The 24,337-nt window shown below is 42.5% G+C and overlaps 1 protein-coding gene across 9 annotated transcripts in view; it reads left to right on the top strand.

Moving 5' to 3' along the window:
- FGGY (FGGY carbohydrate kinase domain containing) overlaps nt 1-24,337 on the top strand; it is a 523,869-nt gene that overhangs the window by 463,271 nt on the left and 36,261 nt on the right. The gene's annotated exons all lie outside the window — the stretch shown is intronic.

The following is a 24,337-nucleotide window of genomic DNA, read 5'->3' as shown; positions in this document are numbered from 1 at the left end:
CGACTCCTGTAGAGAATCCTTCATCCCCTTATCCTACTTGGTTTTGTTTCCCTAGTACTCATCACCACCTAACATAATGTATGTATATGTGTACTTATTCATATATTATTTTAATAAACTCTTTTTTTGAACAATGTTGTATTTATAGAAAATTATATAAAATTATGTAATTATATCTCTGTAAAAATATAGAGTTTTCATAAACTGGGCACAAACCCCATGCCCAGTGTCCCTTATTATTAGCATCTTACATTAGTATAGTATGTTTGTTGCAATTAGTTAACCAATATTGATAGGTTATTATTAAAGTCCATACTTTATTTAGATTTCCTCAATTTTAACATAATATCCTTTACTTGTTCCAGGATCCCATCCAGTATATTAGATTACACTTAAACATCATGTGTCCTTAGGCTTCTCTGGTTTTTGATGACCCTGACAGTTTGGAGGAGTGTTATAGAATGTTCAATTGGCATTTGTCTGATGCTTCTCTTATGATTAGACTGTGGCTGTAAGTTTGGGGGAGGAGGACCACAGAGATGAAGTACCATTCTCATCACATCACATCAAAGGTACCTACTGTCAATATGGCTTGTCATTGTTGACGCTGACTTTGATCACCTGGCTGAGGTAGTGTAAGCCAGGTTTCTCCACTGTAAAATTGCTCTTTTTCTACTTTACATGGTGTTCTCTTTGGGAGGAAGTCACTGTGTGAATCCCACGCTTAACAGCATGGAAATCATGCTCTATTTCCTTAAGGGTGGAATATTTACATAGAATTCTGTGTGGGAGATTCATGTCCTTACTCATTCATTCTTTCTGTATTTACTTAGTCATTTCTTTATGATAGTTTGCGTTCATAGCTATCTATGGTATATTTTGGGTTATAATCCCATACTACTTACTCTGTTTCCCAATTCTTCCACTTTTGACCATTGCAAGCTCCTTAATTGCCTTCTTTATCTCCCTGATATAACCTCATAATTCTATATGTATTTTTTTAAATTACTTCTTTAATTTTGGGCAGTACAAGATGTTCCAGGCTCACCTTTTATATTTCTTGCCCCAGAGCTGGAATCAGCCACTTCTCCAGGAACTCTGATTGTTTTTATTAGAGAATGATCCAGTGGACAGTGAAAGGAAATATATGTGCATATACTAATCTATGTATATACCCATCTCTATAAGTATTTCTATATATAATCATCTCTGTCTACATTAAGCTACACATTAATTTATACTGATGTCTACAACTGTAGTCTGTTACCACATGAATCAGTCTAACCTTCCCCTTTCGCTTATTTGTAAACTCTCACTCACATAGTGAGAAACCTGGCTCCCACCATTCACCATCGCTTTTCAATTGTTCAATTCCAGTGCACCTGTATGGAAATATCGGAATTATTAAGCCAGACTCTTATGGAGTATAGCTTCATCAACTAGAGTACACTATTTATGTACAGTTTCTTTTGCCTTTAGTTTTACAAACTCTTCTCATTTCCAAAATTATTTAGATCAGCACCTTAATCTCCCACAACCTACAGTGAGATGGTCTCATATCATACATTGTATTACAGTTAGATTGCTTGACACCTACTGTATTCCATCATAGGATTCCCCTCATCTCTGAAATTACTTTTTGAATTTGCACATCTTATGACTCACTCTTTGTGCTGTAACATTCAGTGGTTTTGACAAATGTATAATGTTGTATATACATGGTTACATTCCAGAATGTCACATAATTGGAATCATGAATATTTAACCTTTTCAGACTCATTTCTCTCACTTGGTAATATGCATGTAAGATGCATCCATGTCTTATTAAAGCTTGGTAGTTCATTTCTTTTTATTGTGTAATAATATTCAATTGGTGTAGATGGTACAGATATACCAGCTTATTTATTCACTCACCTACTGAGCTAGGTTGCACAATAAGACTATATTCACATTTGTTATAAAAGAGCAAACTATCTTCCAAAGTAGCTGTACTATTTTGAAGTTCCACCAGCAAAGATTGAGAGTTCCTGTTGCTCACCATTTATGTGAAAGTTTGATACTGCCAGTTTTGTGGATCTGGGCTATTTTGTAGTGATATATATAGGTTTGTAGTGATATATCATTATTGTTTTAATTTTTAATTTGCTAATGGAAAATGATGTTGAGCGTCTTTTCGTATGATTATTTGCCGTCAGCCTATTTTCTTTGGTTAAGTTCATATCTTTTGGTCATCTTTTTACTGGGTTGCTTCTTTTGTTATTGTTGAATTTTAAGTATTCTTTGTATATTTTGGATGCAAATTCTCAAATATATGTTTTACAGATATGTTCTCCAAGTCTGTGGCTAGTCTATTCATTCCCTTGAAATTGTCTATCACAGAGCAGTTTTTAAATGTTAATGATCCAGCTAATCGATTTTTTCTTTCATGGATTGTTCTTTTGATGTTGTATCTAAAAACTTATTGTTAAACCCAAGGCCACCTTAATTTTCTCCTGTGTTATGTTCTAGAACTTTTATGGTTGCACATTATACCCTTGGGTTTATGAGCCATTTTAAGTTAGGTTTTGTGGGAGGTATAATGTCAGTGCATAGATTATTTTATTATTCTTTTTGCATGTGTGTGTCCACTTGTTTCAGCATCATTTATTGAAAAGACTACCCTTTATCCTGTGAATTGACTTTGCTCCTTTGTCAAAGATCAGCTAATTGTGTTTGTGTGGGCCTATTTATGGACTGACTTCATTGATCTGTTTTCCTGTTCTTTCACCAGTTCCACACTATTGTGATTATTATAGCTTTATGTAAGTCACGGGCTTCCCCTGGTAGCTCAGCCAATAAAGAATCTGCCTGCAGTGCAGGAGACCCCAATTCGATTCCTGGGTCGGGAAGATCACCTGGAGAAGGGCTAGACTATCCACTCTAGTATTCTTGGACTTCCCTGGTGGCTCAGATGATAAAGAATCTGCCTGCAATGTGGGAGACCTGGGTTTGATCCCTGGGTTGGGAAGATCCCCTGGAGAAGGGAACAGCTACCCACTCCAGTGTTCTTGCCTGGAGAATCCCATGGACAGAGGAGCCTGGCAGGCCCCAGTCCGTGGGGTCACAGAGTCAGACATGACTAAGCGACTTTCACTTCGCATAGTGAGTCATGAAGTCTGACTTTGTTCTTCTTCTTTACTATTATATTGACTAATCTATGTCTTTTGCCTTTCATATAAATCTTAGAATCATTTTGTTGATGATTTACAAAATAGCTTTCTGAATGTTCAATTGGGACTGTGTTGAATCTATTGATCAAGTTGGGAAAATTTGTCATCTTAACAACATTGAATCTTACAATCCATGAATACAGAATATCTCTCCATTTACTTAGATCTTCTTTAATTTCTTTCATTAGAGTTATGTACTTTTCCATACATAGATTCTGTATATTTTATGTTAAACTTATGCCAAAATACTTTAGGTTTTGCAGTTTGCTAATATAAATTATTTTTACTTCAAATTCCACTATTTCATTGCTAGCAACTTGTGACTCATAATTATATATTACCTTATGTCCTGTGACTTTACTGTGCTCTTTTATTAGTTCAAAAGGTGTTTTTTTTTTTTTTTAATTTGGAGTTTTCCACATAGATAGTTATGTCATCTGAGAATGAAGACAGCTTTATTTCTTCCTTCCCAGTTTGTATACTTTTTGTTTCCTTTTCTTGTCTTATTGTACCATCTAAGACCAATACAATCTTGAATAAGAATGGTAAGAAAGGACATCCTTGCCTTGTTCCCAGTTTTTTCTCATTAAGTATGATGTTAGCTGTAGAGGTTTTGGTAGATGTTCTTTATCAAATTGGATTTGTTCCCATATTTTCCAAGTTTGCTGAGAGTTTTTAATCATGAATAGGTGTTAAAGTTTGTCAGATGTCTTTTTTGCATCTATTAATATGATTATTATTCTTTAACCTGTTGATGTGGTGAATTACACTGATTGAATTTTGAGTGTTGAACCAGTCTTGCATAACTGGAATAATTTCTCTTTGGTTGCGGTGTATATTTCTTTTTTTACGTTATTTAATTCGACATGCTAATATATTGATAATATTAAAGATTTTGCGTCTATATTCATGACATGTATTTGTTTTTGGATTTCCTTTCTTGAAATGTCATTATCTGATTTTTGGTAGTAGAGTAATGCTGGCCTCAGAATGAGTCAGAATGTCTTTGCTCTGCTCCTCTTTTTTTTTGGAGGAGATAGTGAAGAACTGGTATAATTTATTTTTTAAGTGTTTGGTAGGATTCACTAGTAAAACCATCTGAGCCTGGCGCTTTGTGGGCTTTTTTGAAGTTTGAATCTTTCATTGAATAGTCTGTTTCATCTAAGTTATAAAATTTGTGGGCATAGAGTTGCTCATAGATTCTTTTTTTATCTGATTGATGTCCATGGGATCAATAATCATGATCTCTCTTTAATATCTGATATTAGTATTTTGTGTCCTCTCTCTATCTTGGTTAACCTGGTTAAAGGTTCATCTATTTAATTAATCTTTTCAAAGAACCAGATTTTAGTTTCATTGGTTTTCTCTATTGTTTCCTGTGTTCAGTTTCATTGATTTCTGCCTTTTATTATTTTTTTCTTGCTTTTTATTCTTCTTTCTTTCTTTGATATGGCTTAAATTTTTTCTCTGTCTTAGGGCTTCCCCAGGAACTCCTCCATAAACAGAGCCTGCAACTTTCAGCTGTAATCCACTATTATTTTACTGGAGCACCTGGTAGTGTGGTTTTAAGGGGTGGGAAAGGGAAAGCACTCTAGAATCTTTTGATTTAATCTTGAGCCTGTGTCCTTGGGTTGTGACCTTCACAAAGTTTCTTACCTTTTTACCTCCCTTGTTAAGTGAGAACGGGAGGTTAGAAGGGGCTAGGGTTCAAAAGATGTCCCTCCCCTGTATAGGATGAGGCTTTGGTTAAGCCTTTTATCCTTGAAAGTAGACCTTTGTTATAAAGAACTCTCTAGCATATTTCACAGTGTTTCTTCTCTTTCACTCCTGCTGGAACCAGTGGGGGATCATTCTTGCTTCTTTACAGTGAGTACCTGGTAGGGTTCCCAGAGGTAAAATTCATGAATGTGTGGGCCTCCCCCTAAAACTATAGCCCCTGAAATTTCTCAGTCTCACACCTCCAGCACCTCATCAAAATTATCACTTAAATGTTTCTACCAGTTTGTGACTCCAGTGGCTTCTACTCTCGGTAAGGAGATCTGGCCTCCAACTCTTTGGAATTCTCCTGTCTGTCCAGAACTCAGGCTGGTGGTTTGCCCCGTAACCTCATTTCTCCAAACAATCTGAGTGGAAGTGAAAGTCGCTCAGTCATGTCTGACTCTTTGTGACCCCACAGACTCTCCATGGAATCCTCTAGGCCAGAATACTGAAATGGGTAGCCATTCCATTGTCCAGGGGATCTTCCCAGGGATCAAACCCAGGTCTCCCACGTAACAGGCGGATTCTTTACCAGCTGAGCCACAAGGGAAGCCCAAGAATACTGGAGTGGGTAGCCTATCCCTTTATTGGAGTGGGTAGCCTATCCCTTTTAGTGGATCTTCCTGACCCAGGAATCGAATCATGGTCTCCTGCATTGCAGGCAGAAACAATCTGAGAGCCATCAGTAACTTTCCATTTGTTAGCTCTTTTCTTATTATAGAAATGGGAGTAATGACTTCTAACTTCCTTACACACTGGAGCTATAAAAGGACGTCACTCTCTATATTTCCTTAGTGTATTTTCTGATTCTCCTACAAGAATATTAATTTATGAAAGCAAGGGCTGTGTCTGTTTTATTCACTAGTATATTTTCAATAGCTGAAATAGTACCTGACTCAAAGTAGCTGCTTAATAAATACTTGTTAGATACATTGATTAATCAGTTGATATTCACTGGGCACGTCAGTATACTAGGCACTGTGCTTGGTATGGAGACACAGCAATGAAAAAGTTCCCATGTGTCTACAGCCATTACAATGGTAGTAGGGGGCATGGTAGACATACTGTAAATGGAAATAACAATAAACTATGAATTAGGAATAGGTAGGTATTGAAACATGGAAGATGCCTACCTAAACTAGCCTAAGCAATATGGAGGTAAAACATTGCCAAAGGAGGAAACCACCACGTGAGTTGAGTTGTAAAGAACAAGTCACTTCTAGCTCATATAAGGGAGGGTGATACTGGCAGAGGAGCCAGCATGGACCTGTTAAAGTTCATGTACAACAACATGTAAAGTGATTTTCTCACCACAACTCATGTAACATTTAGTGCACCACACAAAGCAGGCACCATTAATTCTTTCACAGATCAGAGAGTTTAAGTGACTTGACAGAATGTCACCCATGCTGAGCCATGGAGCAAGTCCCTTTGAGTCCAGAGTCCATTTTCCTCCTGCTGCAAAGATGACTCACGCACGAGTCAGAGCCTGGCGGAGGAGCCAAACACATAAACAGATCTTTCTGGTGCCAGTTGCTCCCTTTGAATTTGCTTCTTTGTCGTTTTTCTTTAAGACTGCAGCCCTCGAAGTAGTGAGCTGCAAATCAGGGCTGCTTTGCAAATGCCCACAAACCACTGGGGGCAGTTTTGTCAAAGAAGGCGGGAAAGAAAAATAAATGTGGGCTTCTGCTCTTTAAACCTCAGCCCAGTGAGGCGGACTTCCCGGAATACTTCAGGCCGCTTCAAAGGCCTATTGTGGGAAATCTCCAGATGTGCGTGGAAAACCTCACTGGGGAGCTTCCCAGTGAAGAGGCCTTTTAAGCTTGAACTGAGATGAAGGAAGTTGACGTGATGAGTCCTACCAGGTGGCCCGTTTTCTGAAGGCGCCCAGATTCCACCATGACTTTGAGAAGGCGGGGGTGTGGAGGTGGGGGGGATGTGCGGATTAGCCAGTTCAGATGCCTTTGCCCAGCAGTGCATCTTCTTTGATTGTGGAAAGTGCAGGTCTTTTTGTGCTAGAGTCAGGGATGGGGGGCATTCACCAAATGATTTATCTACTTTAAATGGTTAGTGACAGCCTGGTCATTCCTCCAGCCCATCTTGGGAGGGTTGGGAGGGATTTCAGGATTGGAAAAAGTCGAGGCCCTGAACAACTCGTGCCAGTTCTCACAAGGATGCCCCTTGGCGTTCTGAGAGCCAGCATCCTCAGGATTCTTGCTCGGAGACTGCCCTGAATCTCCACTTGACCCATGTACCCAGCGCCCCATCTGGCCTCAGTTCGACATCTTCTTGCTAGGCATGGTGGAATCAGACAGGCCCAAGTTTAAATCCTGGCTCTCAGGTTCGCTTTGCCATCTTGGAGAGAGCAACTTCAATTTGACCAGCTCTCAGTTTCCTCATCTGTAAAATGAGGGGACCTAGTCTCTGCACCATTACTCGTGTGGAGGAGATGAATGACTGAGTTGGTGCACACTCATGGGACCCAGCACATAGCCTGGCACAGAGTAAAGACACACTCTGCTTTTATCCCTTTCCTCTCCCCGCAAGTCATAAAGCAAGGCAGGGGCTGTCCCTTTTGGCCTTTGAATGTTTCTTCTTCTGTAGCTCTTTAAATCCTCTCTCTGCCTCGTCCATATGGGCTTAGCTAAGTATTTTGAGATCACAGTGTATTTAAGGGAAAGTCCTTTTGGCTACAGCTAAAATTAGGCCTCTCTTTTTCTCCTCTGTTTACCGCCCCCCTTCCTCTTTTCACTAAGCAGAGGCATTGACACTGGAAACACTTGAGAAAAGTTGGGAGAACAGCTGGGAGTTGTTCTAGATACCGGCAGCTGCTCTCAGCACACAGGCACCGAAGAGGATGCTCCTGATCCAAAGGGAGAAAGGGTGCCTCGGAGGAGACGGAGGAATGCCAGAGCCTGCCTGGGCTTGGCAAACAGCAGGGTTGGGGTTGGGGGCGGGTGGGTTCCCGTTACTGTGTCCTCCACCTTGTGCTGGAGCAGCAGACCAGAAAGAACCGTGGAGACAGAGCGAAAGAGCCAAAGGGCAGGTGGTGTTTAAGAAGTTTAGCGAGGTGGCTAGTTATTTAGCTGGCTATTTCATGCAAACAGCTTCTTCTCCCTCCAGGACTCCGATGGTAGACTTCTCCCACTCATCTGGTGGAAAGTACAGTCTCGCTTGGAGATGGCCTCTGAGCGCCTAGCAGTGCCCCGCACCTCCGCCCCTGTTGTTGCTGCAGCTCAGGCCACCGCCCTTCCATCATCTCCCTCTCCAGGCCTCCCTTCCCTGCAGCCACATCACCCGAGTTTTATCCAGGTGTCTGCCTTCGAGCTATGTGACCTGGGTTGAGCAAGCTACTTCACAGCTTTGTGCCTCATTTTCCCTATCTGAAAAATGGGGACACGAATGGTGATTGTCTCAGAAAAGCTGATGTAAAGATTAAGTGAATAAATAGTTATCAGGTACTTAGTATAGTGACTGGCACCTGCTCAAAATTGCTCTCTCTATCGTCCTCATCATTGTTATCATTGTTATCATTTCATTTATTCCCTTGGCTGTAATGCCACCCCTCCCCCAACACACAGACTTTTTCTTGTGACCTAGGTCCTCCTGTTCCTTCCTTCATGAGTTTAAATGTCACTTCCTGAGAAAAGTATTTCCCAACACCCCCCAATCTAAACTTGTGTTCTTCACATGATATCCTGTAGCCCAGTACTTCCGTTCCACAAGTGTAATGAATTGGTATAGATATTTTTGAGGATATTTGTTTGCTATTTGTTTCTGGTAAGTCTATCAAGGGTGAGAACTATGCCAATTTTGTTTGTTTGTTAATTTATTTATTTTAATTGGAGGCTAATTACTTTACAATATTGTAGTGGTTTTTGCCATACATTGACATGAATCAGCCATGGGTGTACATGTGTTCCCCATCCTGAACCCCCCTCCCACCTCCCCATCGCTCCCCATCCCTCCCCATCCCATCCGTCAGGGTCATCCCAGTGCATGAGCCCTGAGCACCCTGTCTCATGCATCAAACCTGGACTGGCGATCTGTTTCACATATGATGATATACATGTTCAATGCTGTTCTCTCAAATCATCCCACCCTTACCTTCTCCCACAGAGTCCAAAAGTCTGTTCTTTACATCTGTATCTCTTTTGCTGTCTCGCACATAGGGTCATCATTACCATCTTTCTAAATTCCATGTATATGTGTTAGTATACTGTATTGATGTTTCCTTCTGACTTACTTCACTCTGTATAATAGGCTCCACCTCATTAGAACTGATTCACTTCTATGCCGATTTTGTTTGCCAGTAACTGACAGAGCCTAAAACAGGGATGTTACGTAGTAGGTGTTCAATAAATGTATATAAAGGGAGGGAGGAAATAAAGGAGATGGGAGAAAGGAAGAAAGGAGAAAAGAAGAGAGGGAGGGAGGAAGCAGGACGAGGGAAGAGGAAACGAAGGTTATTGGGACAAAAAGAAAAATTACTTCTAGAGTTCACTCTCTTTGGGGTCAGATTCTCTCATACTTCTTAGGACATAAAGGGCTACAGAGTACATCTAGCCTCCTCTGTCCTCACTTTTCTTTCTTGTTTCCCACCCCTCCAGGACTTGCTCTAGGCATCTCCATCATATTGATATAACAAAGATACTTTCCAGCATATTGACTGTTTCCCAAATCCCTTCTTATTAAACACAATAAAAAGGCAGACATTTGTCCTCTGGAGATACTATCTTAATTAAACTCTTATAGGATCAAGACTCCAGGTAGTAAGCCATGGAGATAAGCAAGCTTTTGGTGTCACATGGCCCCTGGGGACCTTACTTATGAAGGCCCTTCCTCCAACATCATAGAAATTTTCAAAGATGTCATGGCAGAATTTGGGGGTCAGGAGACTTTTTATCTGACCTCAACTCTGCCTGACTCCATGTTAAATGCTGAGCCGTTCCAATGGTTCCTGCCACTGGCCAGCTGTGACCCCAGAGTGTCTGTGCCCCTGACCTCAGTGTGTCTGTTCCCTCCTGGTACAGTTCACACAGCCCCCCTCCCGGGTGTCCCAACACAAGGACTGACTTTGCTGTGACCCACCTGTCAGAGGAGACCTGGGAACTCCTCTTATAGGTAGACCACTCAGAAAGGCTGCCTGGAGCATCATTTTATTTTTGGTGGAAAAAAAAATATATTTTTTAAAGGATGAATAAAAGGACATGATACAGCATGGTATCTAGAACAATTTATAAAGGATTACAGTCTCATTTAGTGAACAGGCTTGAAATGGCCTGTGAGGAGTGCTTTAGCAAAATGTGTCTTAGTTGTAGTGAACTTATAAACCAACATGCTTCCATTTTGGAGTAAAAACTACATCCCATATCATAGGGTTGTCTGCAGAGTTGCATTTATCCAGCACCTGAGAAACATGCAGAAACAGAGTAGATTTCTCTAAGGAACATACTGGGATTTTTTTTAATATCTAAATTCTGATCAAAGATTCAGCAGTCCTAAAGATAATCCAAAATCTTGTCTCAGTATAAGTAGTTCCAGGCCTTAGATCCAGTCACTAGTAGTTCTCAAACATCAGTCTCAAAAAGGGTGTCTTCTCTTCCTGGGGAGGGTGATTCCATGAGGAGAAATGTTGGGGTTCAAAGCGCAAAGCTACACTAAGACCCACGCTCGTCTCACCTGGCAGAGAACTTCCTGGGCTGCCATGGAGGTGAAAGGGGCCCAGTCCAGCAACACAGCTTCTTCCAACGTCACTCACTTCACTTTACTCTGAAAAGCTGAGGCCTTCATTCCTTAAGGAAAACTTCCTGGAGGAGGTGGCATTTTCTGCTCAGACAATCATGTCCAATTCTTTGCAACCCCATGGACTGTAGCCCACCAGGTTCTTCTGTCCATGGGATTCTCCTGGTGAGAATACTGGAGTGGGCTGCCATTTCCTCCTTCAGGGGATCTTCTGACCTAAGGACTGAACCCACCTCTCTTACATCTCCTGCACTGGCAGGCAGATTCTTTACCACTGAGCGACCTGGGAAGCCAGTGGCATTTTAGGTTGACCATTTATTCACTATCCATTCATTCAGCAAATATTTACTGAGTGAGCATCACCAGCAGGCTAATCTCTGTGCTTCAGTCTGACCTGTATACATAGGTCCTACCCGCCCTGGAGTTGTTCGGCCAATGACAAAGTCAGAGAATGAAGAAATAATTGTACATATAACCAATATATTCATTATGAGAACTTAAAGGAGAGGTACAGGGTGTGATGGGAGTGTTTAAATGGAAGCTGAGATCTGTAAACGTGCCTCGTGATTGCTACCTTCTAGGGCAATTGTCTTATGAGAATGGGAAGTGTGCCCTGGAGGGGAGATTTACCACCAACAAACTGCCAATGCCTGTGATAATAAAATCAGATGAACCTTTTAACCAGTCTTCTTCTTATATTTTAATTCTCTACAGAGAGTACAGCCCTCCCACCCACATTGTCCACACTCAAGGTGAATGGCTCATACCACCCTGCCCTTTGATATACCTCTGAGTTAAACAGATAGATTCTATTACCTGGGTTTGAATTCTGGATTTATCGTTTACTATCTGGGTACTTTTGAGCAAGTTACTTAACCTCTGTTTACCTTTTTGTAATTTTAGTTTTTGTTGGAGTACAGTTGATTTACAATGTTGTGTTAGTTTCAGGTGTACAGTAACCTCTCTTCTCTCCCCTATAAAATAGGGTTAATAATTATAGCACCCATCTTATGGGGTCACTGTGAATATTGATGAAATAAGGCATGTACACTCTTAACATGGTGCAAAATGCATATGACACCAAATAATGTTAGCCATGGTTACTATAAGTGCTTAAGGAGTTGTGCTGATTCTTATTTTCTTCTTTTCTACAAGGGTGGAAGTAAGATCTGGCCCCTGAGCAGAAATCTGCTGGGGATGTGAGAAAGTAGGAGGCAGAAGGAAGTTTCCTTCCAGTGTCTGATTTAAATGGGCCTCTCCATGTCCATGGGCTTCCCAGGTAACACTAGTGGTAAAGAGCCTGCCTACCAATGCAGGAGACTTAAGAGATACAAGTTCAATCCCTGGGCTGGGAAGATCCCCCCTAGGAGGGCATGGCAACCCATTCCAGTATTCTTGCCAGGAAATCCCATGAACAGAGGAGCCTGGCGGGCTATGAGCCATAGGGTCGCAAAGAGCGACTTAGAACGCATGCTTCATGTCCATTCCAGCCTTGAAAAGCTCCCAAGTTCCCCCTTGAATTCCCTATGCATGTTCCGTACACATTCACTCCTGGGTGGAGGCTCCCACCCGGTGCACCCCAGGTGAAGGCTCTGTGGTTCCAAGCAGCCATAGTTGCTTGCTCGAAGATGTCTGTGCATAAGTGCTCTAGCATTTTCCATGGCCTTGTGTCTTCTGTCCTGACACATTTTTGTGTCTTCCCATCTCCTCCTGAACACCCTCAGGAAACCGGGAGATGCCTCTCTGGGAGGGTCTCAGCCACAGATACTGTGCTGAGTGTCCAAAAGTTACACTTAAACTCCCAGGTTGTCCAGAACTGCTGTTTTAAAAAAAAATGCCTTCACTCTCAGAAGTAGGTGCCAGATCTTGTAGCACTTACAAAGACAAATCCATTTCTTACTGAGAAAGGGAGCTTAAAACCCACATGACTGGCTGATGTAAGCTTTGGCCAGGTCTGTGAGGAACCTTTGCAACATTATTTCTGCTGATGTTCTTTTCTTATAACTGATGTCCTCGGAACAGGAAGAGGCAGGGCTGAGGCTCTGCTGCTCCATGACCCTGAGTGGGCCCTTTCAGATCTAGAGAAGCAGGCTGTGTGCAGACAGCCCTCAATCCCAATCCTCACTCTGCCTCCAACTAACCAGGCAGATGCCTAAGCCCAGATATCTACGAGTTCTTGAGTTGCTTCTGACAACTTTTGTTCTCTAACACCCCCAACTGTTTGCTCCCTAACACCTCCACCACCAAAGCCTCCCGAGCACCTCTTATATCTGCATGCATCTCTCTTGTCCAGTAGCACCACCCTGATTTCCCCCTGGACCCCTGCACCTGACCCCTGGCAGGTTGAACACAGCAGAGCAGCCCAGTGGTGCGCCTCTGGCTTCCCTGTGCCCAGGGAAGGGAGACTGCAAGCAAGGGCTGTGCGGGCACTGCCTGCCTCTCGGCTGTGTGTCGTCTACCCTTGCCCTGTCTGCTCCGAACATGCTGGCCTTCTCCTACCTCAGAGGTGTCGCTTTTCCACTTGCTGCACATGGTCCTCTCCTCTGCTGGGTGCATGCTTCCCCCGTCCTTCAGCCAGCTAATGCCAGCACATCTTTGAATGTCAGCCAAGCCATAACATATAGGATGCATACACACATACATAAGATATCGTACATACACGCATGCCGTACATCAGAGGCAGTGGACCAGTCCCTGGGGGAAGAGTGAGCCCTCCTCTCTCTGATTCAGCCGGCTCTCTGACAGAGAGAGGAAGGATCTGAGGAGACAGCTGTCTGAACTAGCCATGTCATGTCACTCCTCCTCACACTCCTGAGCAGACTGTCCAAGGGGAGGCTGTGGACTTGATCATTTCTTCTCACCTTGTCTCTAAACTGGCAGATCATTCCTTGATTACCAGGCAGAGATTAATTTGACTTCTGCAAGCAAACTTGCAAAGCTTTCCCACCCAAACTATCAAGCATAACCTCACCTATCTCTCTAGCCACATCCAAAACATTCGTTCAAAGAATTTTTTTTTTTTCTTTTGGGCTACACTCGGGACTTCCCTGATGGTTCAGTGGAAGAGAACCCACATGCCAATGCAGGAGACATAGGTTTGATCCCTGGGCCAGGAAGATCCCCTGAAACACCGGGCTGGATGAGCACAAGCTGGAATCAAGTTTGCCAGGAGAAATATCAATAATCTCAGATATGCAGATGACAACACCCTTATGGTAGAAAGTGAAGAGGAACTAAAGAGCCTCTTGATGAAAGTAAAAGAGGAGACTGACAAAACTGGCTTAAAACTCAACATTCATAAAACTAAGATCATGGCATCTGGTCCCATCACTTCATGGCAAATAGATGGAGAAACAATGGAAACAGTGACAGACTTTATTTTGGGGGGCTCCAAAATCACTGTGGACAGTGACTGCAGCCATGAAATTAAAAGACGCATGCTCCTTGGAAGAAAAGCTATGACCAACCTAGGCAGCATATTAAAAAACAGAGACATTACTTTGCCAACAAAGGTCTGTCTAGTGAAAGTGATGGTTTTTCCAGTAGTCATGTATGGCTGTGAGAGCTGGACCATAAAGAAAGCTGAGCACCGAAAAATTGATGTTTTTGAACTGTGGTGTTGGAGAGACTCTTGAGAGTTCCTTGGCCTGCAAGGAGATCAAACCAGTCAATGCTAAAGGAGATCAGTCCTGGGTGTTCATTGGAAGGACTGATGCTGAAGCTGAAGCTCCAGTACTTTGGCCACCTGATGTGAAGAACTGACTCATTGCAAAAGAGACTGATGCTGAGAAATATTGAAGGCAGGAGAAGGGGACAACAGAGGATGAGATGGTTGGATGGCATCACTGACTTGATGGACATGAGTTTGAGCAAGCTCCGGGAGTTGGTGATGGACAGGGAAGCCTGGTGTGCTGAAGTCCATGGGTTGCAAAGAGTCAGACACAGCTGAGCGACTGAACTGAACTAACTTTCTACTCACAATCCCTATGAGGTTATTATTCCCATGTTACAGAGAAGAAAGATTAGGACTTAGGAATATTAAGAAAATTGCCCAGGTCCATAGGCTGGTGAAGATGGGTTTCAAACCTAGATCCACTTCACACTAAGCTGAGTCCCAAGTGTACTGCAGGGAAAGAAATAACGGTGACTTTTTACAAAACAAGAAAGAGAGCTCATCCTCTTTCATTCATGCATTATGCAGGAGATGAAATGCCTTTCTTGGATTCCCCCTCATGCATACCTCTTCCTGGGAGCTAAGAAGAGGGAAAACACACGCTGGGACTTCACATACTCGTCTGTAAGAGTCACAGACCCAGTACCAGAGGAAGAGGAAGAAACAAAAGAGAGAACATTGGGTGCTGTGAGGCTCTTAGGTGTCAGAGCAAACCCAACCTGAGCCTTTGGATACACGACAAACAGAGGACTAGAATGGTTACAAAACTTGTTTGAGTTCACACCAGTCAGAGATGGAGAGCAGAGACTAGACCCCAGGTCTCCTGACTCCACAGAATTGGCTGAGTCAAATAGGCCTCCTCCAATCAAAAAGAAGAACTTCCAAGAACATTGATTTTGTCCTTGTCTAAAAGCCATGCCGAGCTGTATGTATTGGGTAAGTAAGCCAAAGGTATTGGGCATTGCAAACATGTTCTCACAGAGACTTCCAGCTGAACACACAAAGAAGGGAGTCTCCAAGGAACAGGGTAAGGATTGTCTGAAGGGATCTGTGCTGGTGAGATTACAAAAATCATAATATATGAATAAATGAACATATGGAAGAAATCAAGCAAAGCCCTTTCCTTCTTCCCATATGTAAACTCAGTCTTCGCCTCAAATCATTAAGCAAACACAGATGCAGCCAAACCAGGCACCAGATGGCAAATGAGAGTTGGAAGAAAAGGTAAAGAAAGCTTTCGGTGTTTATTCAAAGATGGGGGAAAAGCCATGACCCAAAATGCCATGGTTTCCACGGAATGGTCACCTGAGGTCACCAAGACCCCAAAGTGACCAAAACAAAACTAGAGTAATCTTGATTGGGAAGTTGTAGGCAAACCACCACTGTCTTCTGTCAATGGAATACAGCATCAGAAGAAAGTGATAATTGTGGGAAATGAAAGAAAGAGTTAAATAACAGAAGGACCAGAGAGGGACAGGAAGGTGGGAAGAATGGACTTTAGCTGAGTTCTTGCATGAGGCAGGAGCTTTGCACCCTTGGTCTCCTTTAGTCTTTACAACTACCCATTTAGATATTGGCCAAATTTTATAAAGAAGGAGATTTTGTAAATGGACCAAGAGAGATTAAGTTCCAAGGTCATATCACAGGAATTCCAATCTAGCTATTTCCAGTGCTTTCTGTGTACCTCTCCCAATTAGAGAGAATTCTTATTTCTAATCTTTTATCTTGTTGTCAGACCGTGTAATATTTGACACAGAAATACGGCCCTTGAAAGGTTCCATTTACCCTGTAATCACTAATCATTTGTCACAGGCCATGCCGCTGGGAATATGCATGGGTTACAGTTGTGTACCAGACACACAGGGGGAATCATATGGCACTCTCTCGCCCCCTCTGCCCACCCCACTGGATGTAAGGAAGAAGGTAACCTAGTCAGGTACTGCCTAGAGGGGAGACCAGAGCAGATGCAGACTGGAGAAAAGAGCCTGCCTGAGAGCATAACACCACTTCTGATTCATCACAGACCCCCTTGCACATTCCTTACCCGCCTCTTAGCTTGTCCCTTGGGAGTGAGCATCTGTAATGACAAACCAAAGGACATCTTAGTTTTTCAGTGTGTGTGAGTTCATATATACAGGATAGGAAAATTCCAATAATATATTGGTTTCAATGAAGAGTTTAAAGGAACATGAAAGTGTACCTCCTCTCCCCAGATCAATCACACCTCTCCTTAGCTTGCAGGTGGACCAGCAGTGCAGAAACTGTGTGCCCACTCGGCAGACCTGTCTCCTGACTCCTCCACTAACTAAGCTTACTTCTGAGGCAGGCCACTCTTTACTTCTAGTTCCTTGTGTCTAAAACAGAATTAACGTGTACTTTGAAAGGCTGTTGTGGGACTTTCTTTCCTTTCCTCTTACCACTCTTCTCTCCTTACAGCTGGCCAATCTACTTATGACTATTTAATTTTTTCACTTTTTCCCTTTGTTCTTCTTTTACCAAATCCCAATCCAGGATGAATCCAGCTTTCAACCTTATGCCTGCCTGAAGGCCACTGAACAATATCAGTTCAGTTCAGTTCAGTCGCTCAGTCGTGTCTGACTCTTTACGACCCCATGAATCGCAGCATGCCAGGCCTCCCTGTCTATCACCAACTCCCGGAGTTCACTCAAACTCATGTCCATCGAGTCGGTGATGCCATCCAACCATTTCATCCTCTGTCGTCCCCTTCTCCTCCTGCCCCCAATCCCTCTCAGCATCAGAGTCTTTTCCAATGAGTCAACTCTTCACATGAGATGGCCAAAGTACTGGAGTTTCAGCTTTAGCGTCATTCCCTCCTAAGAAATCCCAGGGCTGATCTCCTTCAGAATGCAGTGGTTGGATCTCCTTGCAGTCCAAGGGACTCTCAAGAGTCTTCTCCAACACCACAGTTCAAAAGCATCAATTCTTTGGTGCTCAGCTTTCTTCACGGTCCAACTCTCACATCCATACATAACCACAGGAAAAACCATAGCCTTGACTAGACAGACCTTTGTTGGCAAAGTAATGTCTCTGCTTTTGAATATGCTATCTAGGTTGGTCATAACTTTCCTTCCAAGGAGTAAGCATCTTTTAATTTCATGGCTGTAGTCACCATCTGCAGTGATTTTGGAGCCCAAAAAATAAAGTCTGACACTGTTTCCACTGTTTCCCCATCTATTTCCCATGAAGTGATGGGACCAGATGCCATGATCTTTGTTTTCTGAATGTTGAGCTTTAAGCCAACTTTTTTACTCTCCACTTTTACTTTCATCAAGAGGCTTTTTAGTTCCTCTTCACTTTCTGCCATAAGGGTTGTGTCATCTGCATATCTGAGGTTATCGATATTTCTCCCAGCAATCTTGATTCCAGCTTGTGCTTCTTCCAGCCCAGTGTTTCTCATGATGTACTCTGCATAGAAGTTAAATAAGCAGGGTGACAATATACAGCCTTGACGTACTCCTTTTCCTATTTGGAACCAGTCTGTTGTTCCATGTCCAGTTCTAACTGTTGCTTCCTGACCTACATATAGGTTTCTCAAGAGGCCAGTCAGGTGGTCTGGTATTCCCATCTCTTTCAGAATTTTCCACAGTTTATTGTGATCCACACAGTCAAAGGCTTTGGCATAGTCAATAAAGCAGAAATAGATGTTTTTCTGGAACTCTCTTGCTTTTTCCATAATCCAGCGGATGCTGGCAATTTGATCTCTGGTTCCTCTCCGTTTTCTAAAACCAGCTTGAACATCAGGAAGTTCATGGTTCACATATTGCTGAAGCCTGGCTCGGAGAATTTTGAGCATCACTTTACTAGCATGTGAGGTGAGTGCAATTGTGTGGTAATTTGAGCATTCTTTGGCATTACCTTTCTTTGGGATTGGAATGAAAACTGACCTTTTCCAGTCCTGTGGCCACTGCTGAGTTTTCCAAATTTGCTGGCATATTGAGTGCAGCACTTTCATAGCATCATCTTTCAGGATTTGAAACTGAATACTATAGGGAAACACTATACAGCAATAGGGGGCTTCCCTGGTGGCTCAGCGGTAAAGAATCCGCCTGCAGTGAAGGAGCTGCAGGAGACCTGGGTTCGATCCCTGGGTTGGGAAGATCCCCTGGAGGAGGGCATGACAACCCACTCCAGTGTTCTTGCCTGGAGAATCTCATGGACAGAAAATCCGGGCAGGCTTAGTCTGTAGTCACAAAGAGTTGGACACAACTGAAGCGACTTAGCACTCAGGCATGCACACATACAACAATAAGTTGTATTGACTTCTAACTTTATGTATGTATGATCCCCAGACAGCCTCCCTCACCCTCTAGTTTCTAGTTGGATTTGGCCACTGGGCACCAGAGGAAGCCTGGAGGGTAGATGGAGCTATTTGTTTCCCCAGATCCCTCCTTGCTGAAGTGCCACGGTTTAGCTGATCCATCTACCATGTGTCTATACCATAGACCACAATTCCGGCATGTGGGCCTCTCCCTCATCCCATCTTCTCTCCAGGTGATGGGAATCACTCCCTCCCCTTGCTGCTTCAGGCCCGGAGGCGGTAAAGGTTCTCCACTGTTGCTAGTCTTTTCCTAAACCTTCTTTAAAACAAACCCTTTGTTAAGCTTTACTTCAGTTAGCCAATGTCCATCTGTTTCCTCACAGAAACCAGACTAATACATCAGATCAGTCTCTAATTTTCTGCAACATGATATCAAATCTTCTCCATTCCCAGCCCAGTCTTTCCTCTCACATTCAGGCATATGACCTCCTATTTATCTCAACCCCCAACTACCTCAAAAAGAAAATAAAAGCCATTGGAAAGACACCTCCTGTCAAACCTGTGTTTCTCATATCCAGTGATGTGCTGAAGCTGACTCTCGCCTGCTCCCAGGAGGCAACTGTGGGCATCTCTGCCCAGCTTCACCTTCAGTGACATCACATTTAGTTCAGTGCAGTCACTCAGTCGTGTCCGACTCTGTGATCCCATGGACTGCAGCATGCCAGTCTTCCCTGTCCATCACCAACTCCCAGAGCTTACTCAAATCATGTCCATATAGTCGGTAATACCATCCAACCATCTCATCTTCTGTCATCCCCTTCTCCTCCTGCCTTCAGTCTTTCTCAGCATCAGGGTCTTTTCCAATGAGTCAGTTCTTCACATCAGGTGGCCAAAGTATTGGGGCTTCAGCTTCAGCATCAGTCCTTCCAATGAATATTCAGGACTAATTTACTTTAGGGTTGACCGGTTCAATCTCCTTGCAGTCCAAGACACTCTCAAGAGTCTTCTCTAACACCACAGCTCAAAAGCATCAATTCTCGGCACTCAGCTTTCTTTATAGTCCAACTCTCACATCCATACATGACCACTAGAAAAACCATAGCTTTGACTAGATGGACCTTTGTTGGCAAAGTAATATCTCTGCTTTTTAATATGCTGTCTAGGTTGGTCATAGCTTTTCTTCCAAGGAGCAAGTGTCTTTTAATTTCACAGCTGCAGTCAATTTTGGAGCCCCCCAAAATAAAATCTCTCACTGTTTCCATTGTTTCCTCATGAAATCAGCCATAGTGGAAGTCTTTACACCCCAGTGCTATGAATCAGAGCCTTTTTTTTTTTTTTAATAGAACCAGTTGTTGAGCATTTATCAGCATGCCACTGCTTACATCCAGATGCAGCCTTTTGCTCCTTTACATTTGGTATAGTGGAAGAGACACCCCACCTGTTATCAGAGGCTCTCCACCTCCCACTACCTTTGATAATCCATCGATCTCTTCCTCTGGCGTATTTAGCCTCTCCTTCCATACTAACTCCTCATCAACATTTAAACCTGCTCTAAACTTGTGCTGTCCCACACTGAAGCCACTCATCAGACATAGTTACTGAGCACTTGAAATGTGGCCAGTGCAAACTTAAATGTGTAGAAGACACACCAGATTTCAAAGATTTAGTATGAATACAAGAACATAGACTATTTCATTAATAATTTTTATATTGTTGAAAAGATATTTGGGATATAATAGGGTAAATAAAAGACATTAAAATAAAGTTCAGCAATTTCTTTTCACTTTTTTAAATGGCTTCTAGGAAATTTAAAATTACTTACAGAATTCACATTATTTCTATTGGACAGTGCTACCACAAACTCTCATCTTAAAAATAAAGTCTCTTCTTCTCCCTATCAGCCCCTCCAGTTACTGCCTCTCACAGTCAAAAATGCTTTAAAAAGTGGCCACTGTCATTGTGATTTTCTTTATTTTAAATAGATCTATTTATTTAGTTTTGGTTGTTCCGGGTCTTCGTTGCTATGCGGGCTCTTCTCTGCTTGTGGTGAGCGGGGGCTACTCTCTAGCTGCTGTGCACCAGTTTCTCCCTGGGGTGGCTCCTCTTATTGCTGAGCATGGGCTCTAGGCATGTGGGCTTCAGAAGTTATGGTGTGTGGGCACTAGAGCACAGGCTCAATAGTTTTGACACAGGGGTTCAGTTGCTCTGTGGCATGTGGGATCTTCCCAGATCAGGGATCGAACCCATGTCTCCTGCATTGGCAGGAGAATTCTTTACCACTCAGCCACCAGGGAAGCCCTGTCATGATTTTCTTACACACCACCTCTCTCCTCAACCAAAGATGATCTGCCTTCCTGTTCCACAAATCTACCAGAATCATGCTAGTTTAGGTCACTAATGCTAACCTAGGTCATTGCACACCACAAAGGACTGTCCGGGCCTTACCCTGCTTTACCCTGAGCAGCAGTTTGCAATGTGGCGTACTCACTTCATTGAAACACTTTTCTTTTTATTTTTTTAACTTGATTAAAGTGTAGTTGAGTTACACTATTGTGTTAATTTCCACTGTACAGCAAATTCCATTATTCATATATAAATATATATATGCATTCTTTTTGTATTCTTTTCCATTATGATTTATCACAGGATACTGAATATAGTTCTCTGTGCCTACAGTAGGACCTTGTTACCTGCAAATTCCCAGTCCATTCCCCCCCACTGACTCTCCCTCCCCTTGGCAAACACAAGTCTGTTCTCTCTGGCTATGAGTCTGTTCCTGTTTCATAGATAAGTTCATTTGGAAACACTTTCCCATTGACAGCATACTTTCTTGATTTTCCTCCTACTGAGATGCTCATAACGCTGCTTTCCAGATTCCTTGTCAGCTCCTGTCTCTCCTCTACCTAGAATTCTGTGTTGGTCTTCTATAAGATTTTGTCCCTCTCATCTACTTCTAAGGATTCATTTTCTATTGATATGCAAGCAGCTCTACATCTGCACTTAAAGGTCTCACAGGCATCTCAACTTAAACAGGTTCAAACCTGAACTCAGCATCTCCACCTCTGCCTGCAAAACTGGCGCTAGCTTAGGACATGGCAGTATTGGTAATGGTACCACATCTACTTAATCACTTCTGCCAGGACCTCAAGGACATTCGTAGCCCACCCTCTTCTTCCTCCACTGTGGTCTCTCCTGGTCTCTTTCTAAACTACTCATTGTGTCTCTTTAATTCTCCACTTTGCTTTAATTCCACAGTCCCACCCTAGTCCAAGCCACCATCAGCTCTCACCCGGACTTCTCCAAGAGCCTCTTGAATGGGTTCCCTACCACCACTTTTACCACTCTAATCCATTCTCTACACATCTGCCAAAGTGATCTTTTACAAACTTGAATAGGATGCTTTAGCTTAAAAATCTTCAGTGTCTTCCCCTTGACTTTGGCATAATGTCGGAAACCTTTAACATGATGTTAAGAGGCCACCCCAGAACCTATTCCTGCCTTCATTTGTAGCTTTGTCTGTTTTTAGTCTTTGCCTGCATTCTGTCTACTCAAACCACCTTGGACTTCTTTTAGTTCTTTGAATGCACCATATTATCTTGACTTGGGACCTGCAAATATGCCTTTTCTTCAGCCTGGGACCCTCTTCATCAGTTTTCTTTAACTGTTTGCCCATGTCCTTGTGAACCTTCAGATAGTTCGCTAAGCCCCCAAACTAGTTTTGTCTCCATCCGGCGCTCTCACATAGCTCCTGTGTTTTTCTAATAGACTCTGAACTCCATGAGGTCAAGGATCAGAGCCATCTGATTCACTTATGTATCCACAGTGCCTAGTACAATGTCTGGCACACAGTAGGTCCTCAATAACTATTTGTTGAACAGTAAAACATTATCTGACTCAGACTTCTCGTTTTGGAGATGAGGAAACTAGTATCCAAAGAAAGGAAGCAATTCATTCAAAATTACAGAGCCCAGACTGATATTCATACAGGACCAGAGCCTCCTGATTTCCAGGTCAGTCTTCTTTCCAGTACATCATGTGTTTGTCAATAACTTAGTAAACAGAGGGAAGTAGACTGAATTCCCTATGTTTTGAGAAAGCCAGCGCAAGCTCATGTTCATAAACACAGCTGACATAGTTGTTATTTTCTTTGTTTTATGTAAAAGGCCTGGAAGTCCAACCCAAAAGTAAACTCCGTATTTCTAAACCTACAAACTCCTACAACTTGTATTGCCTACAGGCCCCATTCTGCTTATTGTACTTCTTCCTTCCCTGCATTAACCAGAGGCATCAGCTGGTTCAGGGTTGAGCAATGCCTTCATTCCATGCTTTTTATCAATCCCCTGCCAAGGCAGCATGTCACATGTAGCAGAAGATTAGGAAGTGCTGTCTTTAAATAGTAGTGCTCAAGAAAACAATATAAGATCCTGTATAGTGCTGGGATGGAGATAGTGGAGATTTTTATAAAAATAACAAATTTTTTAGCTCTCACTTGTGCCAGGCACTAAATTAGATGGTTTGCATATATTTTCTCTTGTCTTACTAACTCTATGAGTAATTATTTCTATTGTTTCTGTTTTACAGATGAGTAAACCGAGGCATAAAGAGGTTATTAAATCGCCTAAGCCATTCAGTTAAAAGAGCCAAGGCTCTGATCTAGTCAGTCCAGAGCCCATGATCTTAACGGTGTGATATCTGAAAGTGAAGAATAGGTTGACCTGACAGGAAATACCAAAAAGTACAATTAAGGGAGATCCCAAAGTTGATTTATACAGATATCCCATCTCTGATTCATTCATTCATTGATCTATCTACTCATTCGTTCTTTTACTCTCTCAACATTACTTATTGAAAAGTCACATTATATCTATTGTTGAGGATACTGGTAAAATTAATGGCCTCTCTCCTCTGAGCTCTCACTGTCTGGTGTAAGAAACATAAGTAAACAGACATTTATCCCATTGAGTGCCAAGTGCTAAGATAGAGGGGGCTTTGGGACACAAGAGAAGCTTATAAACCAACTTAAAAGGACACATATGAGTTATCCTGGACCTGCCTGCCATGCTTTCTTTACCCTGTGTACCTCTGCTCTCTCCTTCCTTCCGGTTTTGCTTTTGGTGCTTTGCCGACATCTTCAGCCTCCTCTACTCCCGGTTTCAGACACATCCTCTCTGCTTGTCTTTGTCCTCCTAATGTAGGTTTGAAATGCATTCTGGCATAGCCGGAAGCACATCTGTACCATAAAGCAGTCTAAGGCCAACCCAAAGGCTAGACTAGGATGTGCATGCCCCACTTCTAATATGACTCCGATCTAGGAGAGTTGGAAATCTAAAACATGGAGCTTTAAGGAGTGTGGAGGACAAAATAGATGGAAAAATACCTGCGTCTTAGAAAATTTGGTTATTTACCAGCCTAAACATAGAGAAATTGACTAGTGACTACCCAACATCCCTTGGAGCTCAGTCATCATGTCTTGCATGTTCTACACCACTTTTTCATGATCTTATAGGATATTAGCCTCTGTGCAATGGGGGGATTTTTGGTTTTACAACAGAGTATAATAAAATATATCAGATTTGGAACATTAAAAAATGTTAATGCCATTACATTTTTATTTTTTGCTATCAATTATGGTGCCTGATCTGTTGACCAAAAAAATCTTCACAGTACAAAATT

Source organism: Bos javanicus, chromosome 3 (genome assembly GCF_032452875.1).
Source record: "Bos javanicus breed banteng chromosome 3, ARS-OSU_banteng_1.0, whole genome shotgun sequence".
Taxonomy (NCBI): Eukaryota; Metazoa; Chordata; class Mammalia; order Artiodactyla; family Bovidae; genus Bos; species Bos javanicus.
The sequence above is the reverse complement of the archived record's forward strand: the minus strand, read 5'-3'. Positions and strand labels throughout refer to the sequence as shown.